General features: G+C 44.7%; 1 protein-coding gene across 1 annotated transcript in view; it reads right to left on the bottom strand.

Annotated features, from left to right (window-relative positions):
* Itpr1 (inositol 1,4,5-trisphosphate receptor type 1) overlaps window positions 1–9,237 on the bottom strand; it is a 297,390-nt gene extending 288,153 nt beyond the window's left edge. The window contains exons 1-2 of the mRNA XM_070018999.1: window positions 9,062–9,237; window positions 7,890–7,967 (exon numbers count right to left, since the gene is read on the bottom strand). The gene's annotated coding sequence lies outside the window, so the exon portion shown is untranslated. The remainder of the gene's footprint in view (window positions 1–7,889; window positions 7,968–9,061) is intronic.
* Window positions 9,238–17,475: the final 8,238 nt, after the last annotated feature.

Genomic DNA, 17,475 nt, shown 5'->3' with positions numbered 1-17,475 from the left:
CTCACACCTGTAATCCTAGCTACCCTGGAAGCTGAGATCTGGCCAAAGCCAGCCCAAGCAAGAAAGTCTATGAGACTCTTTATCTCCAATAAACTACTTAGAAAAAGCTGGAAGTGGCACTGTGGCTCAAGTGGTAGAATGCTCACCTTGAACCAAAGAAGCTCAGGGACAGTGCCCAGGTCCAGAGTTCAAGCCCCAGGACTGAACAACAACAACAACAAAAAAAAATTAGATTGACAGGGCTGGTGGTTCATGCCTGTAATCCTAGCTACTTAGGAGGCTGAGATCTGAACGTTGTGGTTTGAAGCCAGCCCTGGCAGGAGAGTCGGTGAGACACTTAGCTCCAATTATCACCAGAAAACTAGAAGTGGCACTGTGACTCAAAAGCTCAGATACAGCGCCCTAAATTCAAGCCACATGGCCAAATATATGCATGCATACATACATACATACATTAGATTACAGCTGACCCTGATAGCTCCTATCTGCAGACCTACCAACTCAGGAGGCTGAGATCCAGAGGATCACCACTGAAAGCCAGACCAGGCAGAAAAGTCAATTAGATTCCACATTCAAAATAACCAATAAAAAGCTAGGTTGGGGCACATGGTTCAAGTGGCAGTGTACCAACTGAGCAAGCAACCCAAGAAGAGAGAAGTCCTGAGTTCAAATCCCAGTAACGGTCAGGAACTAACATGAATAATCTGTCACTGATCAAAGATGGACAATGTAGTCATCTATACAGATAACCACACAAAGAGAAAACATGTTTAAAATGGGTCCTGTGGCTCATGCCTATAATCCTAGCTACTCAGGAGGCTGAGATCTGAGAATCCTGGTTCAAAGCCAGCCCAGTCAGGAATATCTGTGAGACTCTTATGTCTAATTAGCCACTAAAACAATCCAGTGGAGCTGAGTCTCAAGCGGTAGAGCACTCGTTTTTGAACAGAACAAAACTCAGGCAGGAACAGTGTCCCAGCCCTGAGTTCCAGCCCCATGACCAGCTCAAAAAAAATTAAATGCATGTATTCATAATGCAACAACAACATAACCCACTTTACCAGGGGATGGGGCCTTCTGATACTGGTACACAGGCTACTTTAAAGGGGGGTGTCTGTGCTGGGAGTGCACAGCGGGGAGCCACCAGGCAGCCACTAACCATTCAGTGCCACTAGCACTTCCAGGATTGTGACAACCAAAAGGCATTGCCAAGTGCCCCACAACTGATGACCACAGCCATGGAACCTGCTTTAAAAAACCCAACTTACTCGTTTAAAAGGTGCTTGGGAGGCTGAGACACAAGGACCACTTGAACCAGGAGCTGGTGACCTCCATCCCTCCACCCATCACTTCTGAGCCTTATAAAAATAACAGGTAAATATACACGGATTCGGCACTGATCCCTTCTTTCCCCTATGAATTGTACCCAGAATAACCAAGAACTAGATGGAAGAAATTTCTCCAATGGCTCCAGTGGCTCCTGCCTGTAATCCTAGCTACTCAGGCAGCTGAGATCTGAAGATCAAGGTTCAAAGCCAGCCTGGTTAGGACAGTCTATAAAACTCTACTCTCCAATTAACTACCAAAAGGAAGGAAAAGACACTGTGGCTCAAAGTATTACAACACTAACATTGAACACAAAAGCTCAGGGACAGTGCCCAGTCTCTTGAGTTCAAGCCCCAGGACCAGCACACACACACAAAAAAAAGTATTTCCAATAACAAATGAAAAAGGAAAACCCAAAACCATTAGACAGAGGCAGTGAGCATCAGTGGTCACAACCACCACAAGAAACATGACTTCCATAATCTGAGACTATGGAGAATGTGAGGATACGGAGGGAACAAGATCATGGCTGAAGACAGAGGAGAGATGAATAAAATGATGGATCATCATACTAATTCATTACTTTGCATATGCTTGAGTATTTCCAGGATCCAAGCTTTCTTTTTTAACCTACAGCACTATCTATGTGCTCTGAACAATTGAGAAATGCTACACCATATAAGATGACTGCTTGGCTGTACCTCTGTGGAAAAATAGCTAACAGGTGAACAGGGCTGATTTCCATTCCATTTTACTAAAAAGACAGAATAAGCTAAGTGAGAGAGACTGGACTCTTGTGCTTGTTTTTGAAAGCTAATGCTGGACATTTTCTCAATGATCCCAACTTGGTGTCACTCACATGAAATCCCACCAAAGGGACAGACACCTTGGAAAACAAAATGAAAATACAGACTGCTTCATTAATAAGAAATGATACTCAAGATGCTTTAGTGCAACAGGTAAAAAGTCGCCTTCCATGGGACTTAGATACACACATAATCCTTGCACAGCAGTGCAGACTCCAAAGCCGGAGCCCTGAGCTCAGATGGCTGGGGCTGACTTTAGGTTTTGCCACTTATCCTCAATTCCCCATGGTTTAACTACAGGAAACTTCATATCACAGGTGATCACTGATGCAATTTGTGGGCTGTTTTAGGCTTACACACGCAAGGCACCACCTCGGGGATCTGGGGAGTTGCTGATGTAGTCCTGACGTGGGAGGCAGATGGCGGGGTGGCAGGGGGCGCAGAAAGCCGGTGCTGAACTCCCAAGATCACCAAGAGGTTCTTGGGACTCTGCGCAAACCAAATGTTGGTTTTTCCCTTTCATGGAATAAGATTCCTTTCCTATTTCAGTGAATCTCAACTCCATATGTGGTCTTCCAGCCTCATGGTCTCTTCAGAAAGGATGCTGGAGTTCAATGATCCTGAAGCCACACTGGGGATTCTATCGGAGGCATCCTCCAGGAAATCACTGCCAATCTGCAGTAAACCTCCACCCCATCTCCAACTTCAACCACCCCAGCTGGAGCCACGCTGGCCAGGGCATGTCCCACCTGCTCCTACTTCAGGACCTTTGCACTTGCTGCTCTGGACTTTATGGCTATCAACATAGCTGACTCAACCTCCTTCAGATCTCTGCTCAAACATCACCAAAGCCATTCCTAAATTGAGCATCCACCTTCGGGAAACTAAAACTGACTCTCCATCCTTCACCCTAGATCAAAAAGCTCAAAGTAAGATCTGAAAGTTTCAATCTATTACAGGAAAATGTAGAGAAAAGCTTGGAAGTTATACAACACAGGTAAATCTGAACAGAACTCCAGAGGCTGGGAGCAAGAATTGACAAATGGGACTAATGAGACTACTTCAAACTCCAGAGGCTGGGAGCAAGAATTGACAAATGGGACTAATGAGACTACTTCAAATTAAAGAGTTCCTGTACAGCAAAAGAAACAATCACCAGAACTAGAAACAACCCAGGCAATGGCAGTAAATTCTTCCCAGCTATTCAACCGATAAAGGATGAATGCCCCAAATATATAAAGAACTCAAAAAAAATGAACCATAATAAAGGAATCTGCTTAACAAATAGACAAGTGAACTAAACAGATAATTCTCAGAAAAAAATTGAAATGGCTAACACAAAGAAATGTTCAACATGAAGGAAATGATTCTTCTAGACCCCACTAAGCGCCATCTCACGGAAGTCCAGATGGTAGCCATCAAGAAAGAGATGCTCTCATACACTGCTGTTTACAAAACTAACAACAGACTTCCCTTATGACCCCACTATATCACTAGTCGGCATATATCCAAAAGAGAGTAAATCAATAAACCAGAAAGACACCCGCACACATTCCTGTTTATTGTAGCACTGCTCACAATAACCAAATGATGGGATCAGCCAAGGTGCCCAATAACAGATGAATTACAGAAGACAGTATAGGTACACACTACAGGAATATCACACAGCCATAAAGAAAACTGAAATCATGTTATCTGCAGGAAAATGGTCAGAACTGTAGAACACATGTTGAGCGAAGCAAGCCAAACTCAAAAAGCAAGATACTGTGCATTTTCACCCATATATTCATGATTGTGAGCATACGTATATACTTGTATATATAACTGCATATATGGATTAATATAAAAATGAAAAGCCTTTCTACTTTTTGAATCCCTTCCTAAGTACTCTATTAACATCCTTTTATAACATGAAATTTCCTGTTTTGAGCACTGGTGCACATTCACATTATTACAGTGCTGCACCTGTGACCATTATCCATCTCCAGAACTTATTCATATTTCCAAACTAAACTCTGTACCTATTAAACAAAGTGCCCTATCCTCTTAACCCCAGAAACCAACAATCAACACTCTGCTCTACTATTCTGACAACAAAGTATTCCATATGAGTAGAGCCATACGGCATGTGCCTTTCCTATCCAGAAGCTGATTTCACTTGAGCATGTCTTCAAGGGTCACCATGTTGAAATATGTGTTAGAATTTCCTGCCTTTTTAGGAGTAATATTCCATTGTATGTACAGATCATATTTTTTTATTTATCCATCAAAAGACACTGGGTTATTTTCACCCTTTGGCTATTATGAATTAAAGAATGCTTTCAATGTAGGTATAGAAATAACTGCTCACTGGCTGGGCGCTGGTGGCTCACACCTGTAATCTTAGCTACTCAGGAGGCTGAGATCTGAGGATCAGGGTTCAAAGCCAGCCAGCCCAGGCAGGAAAGTCCGTTATCTCCAGTAAACCACCAGAAAACCAGAAGTGGGGCTGTGGCTCAAGTGGTAGAGCACTTGAGCTGAAGAGCTTTGAGCTGAAGAGCTGAGGGACAGCTCCCAGGCCCAGAGTTCAAGCCCCACGACTGACAAAAAAAAAAAAAAAAAAGAAAGACTTGCTCAAAGTCCCTACTTTCAATTTCTTAGGTAAAGACCTACAAGTAGATGTATGTGCTAGACCCTATAGTGATTCTTTTAATGTTTTTAAATATATTTTGAAGAACCATCATACTGTTCTCCATAGCAGCTACACCGCTGAGCATCCCCATCAGAAACACACAAGGGTTCCAACTCACCTGCACCCTGGTCAATGCTTATTTTCTGGTCCTCTTTACCCTTCATTTTTGCCCACAGCACGTACTATCTGCTGAGCTATAATACGAGTCTGTCTCCCTCCTAACCCTCTTGGGTACAGACTGTTCACTGCTGCATCTCAAGTACACACTTAGAACTTAGTAAGTGCTCAGGAAATTTTTCAGAATACATCTGAATGATGACAAATAGGCATTCGAGTCTGAGTCTAGTCTAGGGACTCTCCGATTTTTAGAGGTGATGGGTTCAGGAGTTTATTCAGCTCATCCTCATTAGCACCCATCCCAGAAGCCAGTGACATCATAACAATGGGACGGAATCATAAAAGCTATGTCAATCATGTTATTGGCCGGGCTTCATTGTATTCATTACAAGAACCATGGGGGTGGGGGGGCGGGGAACCTGCAAAAATGAACTAAAAAATGAGCACACTGACTTTTAGTTAGTAATAATCCTACACATGCGATGTATCTTATTTTTAAATATCAGACCAATAGCAAGCAAGATGGAACAGTGGTGTTGGGTAGATTCCTTAATGAGGCGGTCCGAGGACAGCTTGACCTAGAAACCTAACTCCAGACCTACTTTTATTTTGGTTGGGGTGGTTTATTTTTTTTTCCTGTTGTTCATATTTGGTGTCTGTTGTTTCTTTCTTTCCTTTTTTTCCTTTAATAGCTGCTTGTGAAAAAAATATCTGAATTTCCATGAGATCATTATTAGCTAAAGAGCCATGTGAGCTTCTCCCCCCTCCCTTGGGAAGTGAATTGGTTTCACCCCACTGGATTAGTGTCAGAACTAGTTTGTCAGTCCTAGTCAATGTCTGTCCATCTGCACCAGTCTGTCTGTCACTCACTGTCTCCTCCCCTTGATGTTTCCTCACTGAAAATAATTTGAGGAAAGACAACAAGGCTTTCTGGCGGAATTAATCCATTTCTTCCCTTCACCTGCAACCATTCTATCACTCTTGAGCATCTGTAAGAAAAGATGCCCATTCTCTCCCAAAGGAAGCACTTTACATTTTAATGGATGCCACTGTCAACACCCAACGACTTTCATGGTGCCAATGTGGAATACAAAGAACTTTCCCTGCCTGGTAAGAAGGAAATCTTGATAGGATTTTCTGTTCTTATTTTGGATGAATCCAAGAGGATATTGTGCTTTTAACAAACACATTCATGTGTACAATAAACACAACTGAAAGAAAGAAATAACAAAAGAAAAATGTTCTGCACTACTGGCCACCCAGGCAGGCTTGAGGATGTGTGAGAGGCCTCCAGCGTTTCTCAGACTAACTGCACTTTAAACCTTCAAATCATTCTGGAAGAGAACAGCCTGACCTTTGGACCTGTTCAAACGCCTTGATGTCATTCATGATCAAGATATACCTCAGGTACAAGATGAGCCTGATGCCAGGCATAGCTAACTTTCCTCATGGTTTTGTCTAGCTTTGTTTCTTTTTATTGTCCTCCAAGTCTTTCAACGTACAATTTTCCAAGAGACTCAGCCACATCCAACACTTCCTCAAATATCCATATTCTTTTATCTGTCTGTAGCTACATCATTTCCTTCTTATATCATTTTATCGTTGGTGGGACAAAAATAAAATTAACAGTAGTATAATTATCATTTTTCCGGCCTTCTCTCTTTCCTCTCCACCCTCACCCCCACCGTAGGCACATCTGTGGGATGCAGTACAGCTTCACTGCCTGGGGTTATTATAGCTTGCTTTCAAGCACTCAGGTTTCCAAATAAACTTCTATGTCAGACCTGGCTCACAAGGTTTTAATCTGCCAGTCTTGTTTTTTTGTTTTGTTTTGTTTTTAACCAACCTAGTTGAGAAGAATCTGTGGGCCCATTTCTCCTTGTCTGCACCTTATCCTGAAGGGAGGTAGCTGCAGGATCTAATCTTTGGCCTTATGAGGGCCCGCACAGCCATTAGTCAATAAAAGAATTCCAAGAAATAACTACATCTCACACATCTGAATGCTTCTCACACCACCAGAACTCCTGAGGATCTTATCAACAGGAAACAAAAACACTATACTACCATAATGAAGTGTCTGGCTTTTATTCTCTCATTAGAAAAGCCCAAAGATTGTAGCCCAGGGAACAGCTAAATATTTAGAATGTTAAAGAAGTTACTAAGAACAGCTGCCCACTATTAACCCACCCCAATGCGGGGTTGTTTACCCTGCTCCTTGACCATTTCAGAAGAAAAAAACTTTTGATGGCCCAATCTCCAACACTGGGGATGGACATGCACCCATTGAGACCTATATTTCTACGAGTGCAGACTGACCATTTTGGAGGGAGAAAATAAAAGGAGCTCTTGTGCTTATAGATAAATAGTGCTCTCAGGCCACATCCCAGGACAGGCAACAAAACAATAGGTACACATGAGATTGCTTGCTGTTTGTTCAGGTGGCTTCAGTCAAGGCCCAGATGCTACTAGCTTATGCTTGGAGAACTCACTTCCCTTTTTAAAGTTCTCATTCTTTGCCAGTAAGCACTTTCATTTCTTGCAATCCAAGACCTTGATGAAGCATACGGTTCATGGGAAGAAAAAAAAAAGTGACTATTTTTGAAAGAGAGAGGCATTTCATTTTTGCTTCCTTATCTTGACGAATGAAAAGTACTGTATCCTTCAGAATTAAAATCATCAGCACACTCCTCAGGCCACCAAAGGGACAGCGCTTTTACAACTCCATTTAATGGAGTTTACCCCCACCTTCACCCCCCCCCCATAAACAGTCAGGCTGCTTTAATTCTGAGCTACCATCAAAAGAAACTCTTCCGGCTTGTCTCTGCTATTTAAAACCCTCACGAAAGGCAATGACATTTTTTTTTAAATACTCTTTCTATCTCTCCATTGCTGCTTATTCAAATGAGGACTTTAAGTAGCCTTTAAGACCAAACCTCATTTTCTGACAACACACAGGTTTCCACACTCACCTGACCAGGGTCAGGCCCTCTGCTGCCAAAGCACTGCCCAGTCAGAGATCCGAAGCCTGTGTTTCTGTGGTCAGCAACCTAAAGAGGTACAAAAAGAATATGAGATAATGCCAAGGGTCTCTCACCAGAAAAAAAGAAAGGAGGGAGGGCGGGAAGGAAGGAAGGAAGGAAGGAAGGAAGGAAGGAAGGAAGGAAGGAAGGAAGGAAGGAAGGAAGGAAGGAAGGAAGGAAGGAAGGGGGTCCAAATTCCAGGTTTCTACCTGCTTTTGCCTCCTTCCTGGTCAAGAGCACACACACACCCCTACCCCAACCCCCTCCAAACTTCACACACACACACACACACCCCTACCCCAACCCCCTCCAAACTTCACACACACACACACACACACACACACACACACACACACACACACACACACACACACACACACACACACACACACACACACACACACACACACACACACACCAACCCCCTCCAAACTTGGCTAGCAAGTTGGTTGGGACCACTTGGGAGAAGATTCCAGGTATTAAGGCTGGCTTATTTCCAGGGCCAGTGAAACCAGCCTGGCACGCACCAACTTCGAAGAGATCTCCAAGCACTTGTTCCTTTCCCCGGGCGCACCCCCCCCCCAGCAGGCCACAAGGCTCAGACCCCCGCATCCTCCGTGCCCGCCCCCCCACCTTCGTCCTCACTTCTTCCCCGCCCGCACCCCCCTCCCCAGCTTTCTTCCGTTTTCGTGGGTTTTTTTTTTAACCCTCCCGAGTCCCCCCCCCACCACACGCAGACATTATTCTCCCAACCATGCAGCCGGCCAGAGGGCTACACGTTTAGAAAGACAGTTTCCTGGAGCAGACTCACATCGGACACCCCCTCAGCTCCTCTCACCCCTCTCCTCACCCCCCAAAAAACACAACTATTTCCAGAAGCTGCGTCCAAGCTGGGGGACTGCCATTCCAGGACAGCCAGACCACAGCTATCCATGTATTCGCGAGCCCGTCCCTCCCAGATTACCAGGGTGGAGAACCCCCCCGTGCGCCCCAAGTGCACGCTAAAGCCTCCCCGAGAGCTGCGCACAAGAACAAGAAAGAACGCGCACACACTCCAACTTCTGCGCCCGGGAGCGGGCAGTGCCGACCCCGCGCCCGCCGCGCCCGGCCCCAGACGCTACCTTGGAGCCCTGGGGAGCCGCGCGGCTCTGGGGGAGCCCGGCGGGAAGCGGGGTTCAGCAGCCGCTGGGTAGTCCCATGTCCGCGAAGTCCGAGCCCGTTCCGTTAGGATGGAAGCGGAACACCCACACCTCCGCCGGCGTGCGCTCGCGCTCTCCTCCCCCTGCAGCCGCCTCCTCCTCCGCCTCCTCCGCCTCCTCCTCTCCTCCCACCCCTGCAGGCTGGAGGGAGCGCCTCAGCACAGCGTCCACATGGTTACTGCACTTCGAAGCGGCGGCCGGCAGCTTATATATGCAGGATGGCTCCTTGGGAAATGTAGTCCGCATGCCAGATCCAGCCAATGCCTGAGGCGGCGCAGAAGGACTACAAATCCCAGAAGCCCTCGGGAAACCCGGGCTGGACTCTAAATAGACGCGCGCGGAGACGGGGCTGGGGGCGGGGCGTCCTTAGGGACGGCGGGGCTGCGATCGGGCGTCGCGGAACGCACCCTGCTGGGGACCTGGAGCCGGTGGCCGCCTCTTCTGGGCGCCCCGAACCCTTTGGAAACTTTTCCTTGTCTTTCCTTCGCTGGCATCCAGGTTTCAGTAAGGACCCGGGAAGAGAGGGGTTGGGATTGCCGCTTTGGGAAGTTTTGTTGTTGTTGCTTGTTTGGGTGCCGGTCCTGGGTCTTGAACTCGGGGCCTGGGCGCGGTCCCTGAGCTTCTGTGCTCAAGGCTAGCGCTTGAGCCACAGCTCCACTTCCGGCATTTTGGTGGTTAATTGGACGTAGGAGTCTGCTGGACTTTCCTGCCCGGGCTGGCTTCGAACCGGGGTCCTCATTCTCAGCCTCCTGAGTAGCTGGGATTACGGACGTGGGCCACCACGGGCGCCCAGCTTTGGGGAGATTTTACACGCTGTCGTCCTTCCTACACACACACACACACACACACACGCACACACACACGCCCAGAATTCCAGAAATCCGAGGCACAGACACCACCAGTGTTTTGCGGTCCGGGATTAAAGGGGGGAGGTGAGATCGTCTTTATTTAATCTGCTCCGCCCTGCTGGTCCCCACGCCGGCCAGTGGCCGGAGGCAACTTCTCCATCCTAACCCCACACTTGTTTGGGCGTTCGGCAGGAGGTGAGGGAAACCCGATCTTCTCCACCAGGAGGGGACCCTGCTGCGCCCTGTCCGGGCTGCCGCCAGCAGACCCTGGACCTGGATCCCAACCCTGCCCCTCGCAGCCCCTCGGCTCCCGGAAGCTGTAAACGCTTAAATAAATAAACCGCAAACCAGAAAAATGAGGGGCTGGGAGCGAGGCCAACCCCGGCGGCGCTGCGCGCTTCCGGACGTCCCCAGCACGGAGAAGTGGGGGTTCCAAGCTCACTTCAGTCGTAGCTGGGGCACCTGGGGGCTGATGTGCGAGGCTTTGGCTTGGGGAATAAGGAGAGGCAAAGTCAGTCCCCTCCCTGCCTCGAGGACGCGTGTTCGTTCCACCAGCGTCTCCTGCGTGCGCGCTGGGTGCCGGGCGCGTGGCAGCAGCTGGGAGCGAGGCGCTGGCTTGCTGCCCCGTAAGATCTGCCTCAAAGGACGTTATTGCTAATTACAATAGTCATCACGACAATTAAAAATGGGGTTGTTTTTTTTGAGCCCACACCCACTTCTTCATGCATCATGCCTTATTATGTCTTTGGCAGGTGCCCAACTGAGGGCTCCAAGAACTGCTAACTGCTAACTCCTCAAGATCTCATGGAAGTTAAATGGAAGCTCCAGCCTGGATGTGTCCCAGCCCCCTTTGGGGACACCTGTCACCATCTCCTTAATGGACCTTTCTCCTCATTTGAGAAGCAGCCTCAGAGCCCCCAGACAAGTTATTTTCATCTCTTTGCCCCACTTTTACCATCGTAGAGAAAGAGATACTCACTAGAACTTACCTAGTTTCTATCTGGATTGCTGGATACGAGAGTCTTGTGAAACTTTAGGAACAATTAAGGAAAGTACTATAGCTAATAATTCTTGCTGACATAATCATTAGCACCCAAACTAATAATTGCTGACACGTCTTAGATGTATGTCACATGCCAGGCATTGTCCTAAAGCTCCTTGTGTATATATCACATCATCAAATCCTATTAACTAACCTTTTTTTTTTTAATGTGAGAAATCAGACACAAAGGAGTTAAGTCATGGCCCCCAAGTCACACAGGTGTGGCTGGACTGCTTGATGCCTGAACCCTTGACCTTAACTACCCTGTGCTACCTCCCTACCCTTGTATTTTCTTGCTCATAGAGGCATTTAAACTAGTTCAGCAATGGAAAAAAACTCTGAAGTTGGCAACCTGTGGATTTGTTATATTCACTCTTGTGCATGCGGAAATTACCTGTCTGTCTTGCCACAGGGAGCAGAGTCTGCACCTTTTCTCATCATCTCCTTCTGTCTTTCCATGAAAACAACTTGTTCTGTATTCAAAGGGCCTTCTTGTAGTAATAGAAGTGATATGTCATAAAGGGTAGTTATTTTATGTGTTTCTGGCTTGTAAATGCACTGCAATTGTAACCTGGCTTCCCCGAAGAATTCCTAGTCACATTTGAGAGCTGGTGACAAGCAATTCTCACCTCACAATGCACACTCGCCTCTTACCCTGCTTTCTCCAACACTTTCCTCTAACATCTACAGAGTTCATTAAGAGAAGGAAGCGTGTCTTGTTTATACATGTGTTCTCTTCCCTAGGCCCAGAAGGGCTTCTTCCTCCATCCGGACATTTTCATACTTGTACAGAAGCAAATCAGTGTGTTAGAACACTTTCATGGAAGGTGTGTCAGGCGTGTGGCTGGAAGTATGGTCATATTTTTTGAGCATGCTAATTTCACAGCCCCATTTTCTTTGCTTGTGTGTGCAGATAATACTATTCAACATTTCACAAGTTTGGAAGCTGCTAGAACACTAGAGGGTAATTTTTCTAATTGGCCATGATAAGAAGAGATCCTCTAGGGCATACAATGGATAAATGCACATTGGGAGAAATTAAGTCATTTGCACAACTGTTCTCCATTAGCAGTGGGGGAGGGGGGGGCTGCATTTTCTTTGTATTTTTCCCTGGGAAATTTTTGGTCCTGAATTTCCAATAGAATAGCTCCTGTCCCTTTAGTCACTTAAAATGTGGCTACTTCTATCTGAGAAGAGAAGTTAATGGAAAATATACATTGAATTTCAAATGATTGATACAAATAACAATAGCAAACTATCTCAATTGATTATATATTGAACTGATATTATGTCAGATATGTTGGATTACTTGCTTGAGTTTTCTTCCTTCATTTTGCCTTTGACATGTGCTAGTACGAAATTAAAAATCATGTGTGTAGGGGCTGGGAAGGTGGCTCAGTGGTAGAGCATTTGCCTTGCATACCTGAGGCCCTGGGTTCAATTCCTCAGCACCACATAAGCAAAAAGAAAAAAGCCGGAAGTGGCACTGGGCTCAAGTGGTAGAGCGCTAGCCTTGAGCTGAAGAGCTGAGGGACAGCGCCCAGGCCCAGAGTTCAAGCCCCATGACCGGACCAAAAAAAAAAAAATCATGTGTGTGACTCATAATATATTTTATTGGGCAGCACTGATCTAGAGAACTGAGAATCTGATCCTGAAAGTCATACTTCAAGATGACCAGCCATGCAAATTACCACTTAAGACTTTGCCCTTGAGATGCCCATGCTGGAAGTCAAGAGGGCTTTGCAGAGTCAGGATAGTATCATAGACTGAGCAGACGTCTGAAGACAGTAGGAGACTAGCACATCAGCTTACCCCCAGGGAAGCCCTACAAATAGAAAACGTTTATGGCAGCAGAACACAGCTAAAAACAGCAACGAAACTCATCTGCCTAGAAGCCCACCCCCCTTAGTGCTGTCCTCATTAAGACACCAAAATATGCTGGAGAAAGCCGGGAATCACAAGAATGGACAAGACCACCACCACACCCTTCACCTCCAGATTTATTTGTTTGTGTGTTCATATTTGGAGAGGGATACTATGAATCCTTGCCTTTCCAATGCACTGATCAATGTCTTATAGGATATTACAGGACTTTCCAAGTTCAATTGAGCAATGCTAAAAACAAAGAATGTTATCAAAAAGGATAGAGGAAAGATTGATATGTCCTATTATAGTTCTCAGCGCCAAACCAATATTGAGATAGCAATATTCCCAACTGTCTCCCAGCATAGACTTCAATCACCTGTGAGTGTCACAATGCACCTTGAGTGCTATAGTTTATAATTTTTCTGAGATCCTCTTCAATGGCAAGGAAGTATGTCCACAGCCCACATCAGGGAAATTTGGCCTATGTTTGGATGACTTTATTTGGTCTGATAGTCTATCATTAACTATAAAAATATTAACTATAAAAATATCAAGAGGAATAACTATTAAATAGCCAGTTCTCCTACTAGTCTTTCTTGGTCATTGGTAACCTATAGGGCAGGAATGGAGTCATAGTTCTTTTGGAGAGTTTTATTAAAAACCCATGGATACTTGCCAAACATAACATGGACACTCAAAATTGTAGCATCAGTCCTTGATGATGTTTTTTGTACCAACACCCCACTTAGATGGTCTCAATGAAGACCACCTACGTTCTTTGAAGACATAGACTAAGTCCTGTATTTGTGCACCTGTTCTAGTACCTAACTCAGTAGTGAGTACTGGCTACTTACTCAACCCTTATTGGATAACTATTGGGACTCCAAGAGTATCCGAAAGAAAGGACTTCTGGACATGTTGCAGTCCTACTTGAAATGGGTAATTTGATAGGAAAATTCAGATATTTCTTTCTTTTTTTTTTGTCGGTCGTGAGGCTTGAACTCTGAGCCTGGGCACTGTCCCTCAGCTCTTCAGCTCAAGGCGAGCGCTCTACCACTTGAGCTACAGCGCCACTTCCAGTTTTCTGGTGGTTTATTGGAGATAGGAGTCTCACGGTCTTTCCTGCCCGGGCTGGCTTTGAACCACGATCCTCAGATCTCAGCCTCCTGAGTAGCTAGGATTACAGGCGTGAGCCACCAGCGCCCGGCTAAATTCAGATATTTCTTGAGTCTAAACTCCAGACATCCTGTGAGGCTAAAAGCAGGCTCCAATAGGGAAAGGCCCTAGTAATTGTGCTTTTGGTCTGGAGGGCAAAATAGGCTACTAGTCATCTTGTTAGTAAAAGGAACTTGGACAGAGTGTCATTGACTTAGCATCTTGAAGGCAGTGTAAAAGCTACAAAAAAAAAAAAAAAAAGGCAGGGCGGGGGAGACAAATTAAGCCAGGAGTGTAGGTCAGTGTTTGAGCACTTGCCTAGATTTTGCACAGCTCTGGGTTCCATCCCCAGGACCACAACAAAGGAAAAAATGGATACAAAAACAAAGGAATTACTATTGACTTTATACTAGATGGAAGTGGCAACAATACCATTTCTGAGGATAATATTATTAATATCATCTGGGATCACATCATTAAACAAAGAGAACTGTTGTTTTCCTGAAATATGCAGAACCAAGAGTTTATTGTTGACTCAGACATTTCCTCCAATCTCCTTGATCCTATGTGCAAAGCGTTTTCTGCTAAACAGGCTGGATCTGGACCCTTGGAATAAATGCCTGCCTACCTTAATGTTTGAGCTGAAATGAAATCTGCAGCTAAAGAAACAAAGGAAGCTCTTGTGTGTTGGTTAGTTGGTTGATTGACAAGATTGTGTCTGGATTCTCCTTCTTCAGCTTTATGATTGCTTGGATTTCAGATATGCACTAGCAGGCCTAGAATTTAGCTAATACATGTAAGAAGTAACAAAATTTAAAATCAGCCTTTTGCAGCTTTAAGTAAAATAAGTTACTTAGAAAACAATGTCATCCTGTATCTGAAACTCACGCTCAAAACTGCACAACTACATAGCACATATATTTTTCAGTCATATTCAAAAACTATATAAAATCTTGCCATATTTATAGTTATTTCTACGCCCTTTGTGAGAGTTTCACATTTGTGGTGGAGGCATAATTATTTTTTTTACCTTTGAAAGTTTGAAATATCAATAAATTATTGAAAAAAATACCTACAATTAGCTTTTGGGGTAAAATCCCAAATAAGGGTGTTTACAACCTAGCAACTTTGTTTCTGTTATGTTCACCAAGTTACATATCCTTCTTAGGGTCTTTGCAAGTCAAGTAGAAAAGCAACAAGGAATTATGCATGAGGAAAAGTCATGGAAACTGGCGGTCTTAATGATCAATAGACCTAACCAGGGCAGGGAATTCTTCTTAATTCAGTCACCAATGATGTGAGACCTGTGGATTTTTTCCTCTTCCACCCAAGACAGTGTATCCACACTCAATCCAATTAACTGCTTCCTTTTGTTTCCAGTTTTGTTTTTTTTTTTTTGGTTCCCAGACTTTTAAGTATCTCCCCCCAGCCCCATTATAGTTTTAGGATCTGGGTAACCTATATTGAAAGCTCAACCCCCATGGAGGTTTTAAGATTCTGTCCCTCATACAACTATTTGTAGATAAGATCATCTCAGAGAAGTGGAACTGGACAGGTGGAAGAGATCCTTCAGTTAATTAAGTGCTGGATCTCAGTTTAAGCTGGTATTTAGTGAGTAGTTAACTACCTCTCTACCAGGTACTCGCTGGACACTGAGGACAATAAGACTGTACAAAGTGCTTTTGCTGTCTGCCTTTTCCTTCACTGTTACTTGCCTTCCAGAGGCTTCCAAATGTGATTAGGGGATAACAAATGGGAGGAGTAGCTGGTTTAACTGGGTTGAAAGTCATCAGCTGGTCTTTAAGGCTGTGCCCACCTTTTTGCCTTTTCTACTAAGACATTGCAGACTTAGTCGCTCTGACTAGAAAACAGCCATGATGCTGTCAGGTCCCTTGCCTTTTTTCTTACTTCACTTCCTCCTGAGGACTTGTCTGTTCATACTGCAGAATTCCTCCGTTAAAGGTACAGATTATTGAGGTGGTCATTTCTGACCTGGTATGGGCGGCTCCTACTAATCAAGAGGTAGAGATCAAGAGAATTGCCATTTGAGGTCAGCCCGGGCAAAAAGAGTTTGTGAGACAACTCATCTCAACAAACAAGCTAGGTAACAGCGATATATAACTGCAATCCCAGCTATACAGAGACATCATGGTACAAGGCTGGCCCTGAGCAAAAACCAAGACCCGGATCCAAAAACTAAGAAAAAAAGAGGAATGTGGATATAGTGCAAATGGTAATGGCCCTGAGTTCAAACCCAAGTACTTTCAAAGAGAGAGACAGAGAGAAACAGACAGAGAAAAAGTCCTTTGTTACTAAAATTGAAACACTTATATTGAATATAATACAGCAAGTAAAAGAAGAAGCTTCTCTGAGTAGTTTTCTCTATTCAATTCTTCTCCCAAACAACCCTCCTCAGCTCCCTCACATCTACATTTTAGGAGGAAAAGAAAGAAGGGGTAAAAACTGAATCTAAACTGGGTGCCAATGGCTCATGCCTGTGATCCTAGCTACTCAGGATGCTGAGATCTGAGAATAGTGGTTCAAAGCCAGCCGGGGCAGGAAAGCCTGTGAGCCTCTTATCTCCAATAAACTACCAGAAAACCAGAAGTGGTGCTATGACTCAAGTGGTAGAGTGTTAACCTTGAACTGAAGAGCTGAGAGACAGCTCCCAGGCCCAGAGTTCAAGCCCCATGACCAACTAACCAACCAACCAAACAAACAAACTTGAATCTATTTTCAAGGTGGTGCAGGATTGATTCACCATCTGAAATACCTTAAAAAGAATTTGCTACTCCTTGAAGCAAATGAGCCATTCTGTAAAGATAAATGTTCATTAGGGAAACAAAATTTAAACAAGCATATGGTATGGTTATCATCAAGAATAAATACAGATATTTAGAAGAAGACACTTATTCTTTCCAAAATAATCTCACTGAGAGGAAAAGCCAAGTCTTTCTTTCTAAGGTTCTGAAGGTACTGTTTTCATTTTCATTTTAAACTTTTTTGGGTATGCTGGTACTGGGCTAGAACTCAGGGCCTCTCGCTTGGATTTTTCTGCTCAAGGCTGGTTAATTGGACATAGAAGTCTTACAGACTTTCCTGCTCCAGCAGGCTTCAAACTCCCATCCTCAGATTGCAGCCTCCAGAGTAGCTAGGATTACAGGCATGAGCCACCAGCACCTGTTTTACAGCACATTGTTTTACAGATGAGGGTGAAAACACTGCAATAAGGCTGAATGAAAAGATTTCCCTGTGGTAGCAAGTGAATATATTTGGTCTTTCCAAAAAAAGGATTCTGGTAAAAACTTGCTCATTATTTTTAACTTGTGGGATATTGAGCAATTATTTGGCCTTCAGAAATAGCAAAATGTTTAAGTTCATCTGGTTTTGGTTAGAAAAGTAGAGTGCAAAGTTGCCAGGAGAAA

The sequence above is a fragment of the Dipodomys merriami genome, unplaced genomic scaffold (genome assembly GCF_024711535.1).
Source record: "Dipodomys merriami isolate MVZ:Mamm:240054 unplaced genomic scaffold, mDipMer1.0.p SCAF_13, whole genome shotgun sequence".
In the NCBI taxonomy this organism is placed as follows: Eukaryota; Metazoa; Chordata; class Mammalia; order Rodentia; family Heteromyidae; genus Dipodomys; species Dipodomys merriami.
This window is presented reverse-complemented; position numbering and strand designations above follow the sequence as displayed.